Source organism: Carassius gibelio, chromosome A20 (assembly GCF_023724105.1).
Source record: "Carassius gibelio isolate Cgi1373 ecotype wild population from Czech Republic chromosome A20, carGib1.2-hapl.c, whole genome shotgun sequence".
NCBI classification, from domain to species: Eukaryota; Metazoa; Chordata; class Actinopteri; order Cypriniformes; family Cyprinidae; genus Carassius; species Carassius gibelio.
In genome coordinates this window covers 305,395-308,766 of record NC_068390.1, presented here as the reverse complement: position 1 = coordinate 308,766, position 3,372 = coordinate 305,395, and the positions used below count along the sequence as shown (strand labels likewise).

General features: G+C 42.6%; 4 non-coding genes across 4 annotated transcripts; all 4 read left to right on the top strand.

Moving 5' to 3' along the window:
• Nucleotides 1-413: 413 nt before the first annotated feature.
• Nucleotides 414-485, top strand: trnah-gug (transfer RNA histidin (anticodon GUG)). The gene has a single exon. It is a non-coding gene; the product is annotated as a tRNA-His (tRNA).
• A 131-nt stretch (nucleotides 486-616) lies between these two features.
• On the top strand, nucleotides 617-698 carry trnas-uga (transfer RNA serine (anticodon UGA)). Its single transcript has one exon. It is a non-coding gene; the product is annotated as a tRNA-Ser (tRNA).
• A 1,804-nt stretch (nucleotides 699-2,502) lies between these two features.
• trnas-aga (transfer RNA serine (anticodon AGA)) lies at nucleotides 2,503-2,584 on the top strand. Its single transcript has one exon. It is a non-coding gene; the product is annotated as a tRNA-Ser (tRNA).
• A 155-nt stretch (nucleotides 2,585-2,739) lies between these two features.
• Nucleotides 2,740-2,811, top strand: trnah-gug (transfer RNA histidin (anticodon GUG)). Its single transcript has one exon. It is a non-coding gene; the product is annotated as a tRNA-His (tRNA).
• Nucleotides 2,812-3,372: the final 561 nt, after the last annotated feature.

Here is a 3,372-nt window from a genome sequence, read left to right as displayed (position 1 = left end):
CAACAACAACAAAAAAAAACATTTATTGTTATCATTATTATTAATGTTGAAAATAGCAGAGGACATTTTTCAGGTTTTTTAGGGGGTAAATTAAAAGAACACCATTTTTTGTTACATTTGTTACAGTTACATGTATTTGTTACATTTATATTATTTACATCAAGCTTTTGAATGGTATAGTTTTGTATATATTGTTATTGCGATGGACTAGAAATCCATTGGGGTCTCCCCGCGCAGGTTCGAATCCTGCCGACTACGCTGTTTGCTGAAGGCCGTGAGGAAAAGCGTCCATGAATTTTTCAAGGTCCTCCCACTGATTTGCGAAATGTCCAGTCCCTCTTCGATGGACCAACACACCGCTGGTGCTTCTTCTATTCGGGCTCCAGGGGTTAACTCGGGTGAGCCAGTGGCACGCCGTGATCGTATAGTGGTTAGTACTCTGCGTTGTGGCCGCAGCAACCCCGGTTCGAATCCGGGTCACGGCAATACTCTGGCGTAGAGTGTACGGGAAGGTTGCCATTTTTTTACCACCTCATCTTTCTTCTCTATTTTGTTTTTGATGCCTGGCCTGTGCAGGGTGAGACCAGACAACTGGGCAGGCAGCCTGCCGCTAGACGTAGTCGTGGCCGAGAGGTTAAGGCGTTGGACTTGAAATCCATTGGGGTCTCCCCGCGCAGGTTCGAACCCTGCCGACTACGGGAGGGTTTTGCAGTATTGCTTTAGCTTTCTGTGATGGTAATTGTGCCTTCTATGGTCTTTTGTCCTAACTGCTTCTAGCTTTCATCCCGTGACACCTGCGTCTCTTCTTTGCTCCACAAGAGCCCGGATAGCTCATTCGGTAGAGCATCAGACTTTTAATCTGAGGGTCCAGGGTTCAAGTCCCTGTTCGGGCGAAGGTCTTTCTTTGGCCTCACCTTGCTATCACTACGGTCCATCTCTTCTGCTGACTCTGTACTGGAACGGTGTTCCTCCCTTGTGGTTAGTGAAAAACGAACAGTGTTAAAACACTTGAACAAGGCAAACATAAAGAACAATGGTGCCTGGAATTTTTGAGAACTGGAGCTTGTAGCCTAGAATTTTTCTTTGCAATTCATGTGAAAATCATCTTGTTTACTCACTTACAGAAAACAATACATTGATTTACATTTTCTAAGACACTTTTTGTTGGTAAAGGTCATATGAGAGTAGGCGTCAACTATCATGAATGTCATTATGATTTACACCTGAGAAGACAAAGCCCTGCATAATGAGCTGCATAAAGAGCCGCTCAGTCAGCTGTTGTCACTGAGAGGGAGGTGTTACAAGAAAGAACGTGAGAACAAAATAAATGTATATCATTTTAAGTTTGTAGTTTATTTAGAATATATTTAATTATCCCACAACATAATTTAATATGGGGGAGCAGTTAAACAGTTTATTAGGAACAATCAAAGCTGACTTTCAAACTAATTTTATTTTTGCATTATTACTCCAGTCACACAATCCTCAAGAAATCCTTTTAACAATCTGAATTTCTAAAAAACAACAACAACAAAAAAAACATTTATTGTTATCATTATTATTAATGTTGAAAATAGCAGAGGACATTTTTCAGGTTTTTTAGGGGGTAAATTAAAAGAACACCATTTTTTGTTACATTTGTTACAGTTACATGTATTTGTTACATTTATATTATTTACATCAAGCTTTTGAATGGTATAGTTTTGTATATTGTTATTGGAACTTCATAATATTTAACTTAATTATACATTTAGTCAAGAATTATAGTTTGGAAAGAGTCTAACTAGTAAAATGTTTAGACGTTATGTGAAAGCTAGTACAAGTATATAAATAAATATAAAGAGACTTACTCATGTTTATGATCTCTGCTGAATAAAGTGCTTCATTCTTTTTTTTCTGAGGAAATCCATTTCTCAAATCCTCAACCACGCCACATCTTTTTGGGGTGGATTATGTGTTATTCCTCTCATCGCGAAGCAAACAGTAAAATAAAAGCACTTGAACAACAGTCTGGCTGCTTTTTCTTCTGTGTGGGCGTATTCAAGCTGCGCTTCAGTTTGAATCTGAATAGAGCGTTCAGCGTGGGGCGTGGTCACATTAGATATAATGAAGGGAGACGTGAAAAAAGGACATCGCCTTGTTTTCATATGGATTACTTTATCACAGAACATTTGTTTTAGGCAGCACTCGTTTAGTTTAAAAGTAGACATGTCAAGCTCTCTATAGATATCTCTCTCATGTCTCTTCGTTGAGTATTCACAGAGTTACAGTTCATTTTAATGACGTGTTTGTAAATGAAGATCAGCGCAGACAAAGGCTGCAGACAGCACATCTTGTTTGTTATCTTTAGAAGTGCACAAAGTTTTGTTGTTATTATGTCTGTATCCAAAAAAAGGAAACCCTTTACTGGGTTACAGTCAGCTTGCTGACTGAGCTGGGATGTTTGCAAGAAGGTCAGGCAGCAGTGTTGCACACAAACTGAGCAGGAGTTGGTCTGATCTTGTAGTCGTGGCCGAGTGGTTAAGGCGATGGACTAGAAATCCATTGGGGTCTCCCCGCGCAGGTTCGAATCCTGCCGACTACGCTGTTTGCTGAAGGCCGTGAGGAAAAGCGTCCATGAATTTTTCAAGGTCCTCCCACTGATTTGCGAAATGTCCAGTCCCTCTTCGATGGACCAACACACCGCTGGTGCTTCTTCTATTCGGGCTCCAGGGGTTAACTCGGGTGAGCCAGTGGCACGCCGTGATCGTATAGTGGTTAGTACTCTGCGTTGTGGCCGCAGCAACCCCGGTTCGAATCCGGGTCACGGCAATACTCTGGCGTAGAGTGTACGGGAAGGTTGCCATTTTTTTACCACCTCATCTTTCTTCTCTATTTTGTTTTTGATGCCTGGCCTGTGCAGGGTGACACCAGACAACTGGGCAGGCAGCCTGCCGCAAGACGTAGTCGTGGCCGAGAGGTTAAGGCGTTGGACTTGAAATCCATTGGGGCCTCCCCGCGCAGGTTCGAACCCTGCTGACTACGGGAGGGTTTTGCAGTATTGCTTTAGCTTTCTGTGATGGTAATTGTGCCTTCTATGGTCCTTTGTCCTAACTGCTTCTAGCTTTCATCCCGTGACACCTGCGTCTCTTCTTTGCTCCACAAGAGCCCGGATAGCTCAGTCGGTAGAGCATCATACTTTTAATCTGAGGGTCCAGGGTTCAAGTCCCTGTTCGGGCGAAGGTCTTTCTTTGGCCTCACCTTGCTATCACTACGGTCCATCTCTTCTGCTGACTCTGTACTGGAATGGTGTTCCTTCCTGCTCTCGGGGATCAAGGGATCTCCCTTGTGGTTAGTGAAAAACGAACAGTGTTAAAACACTTGAACAAGGCA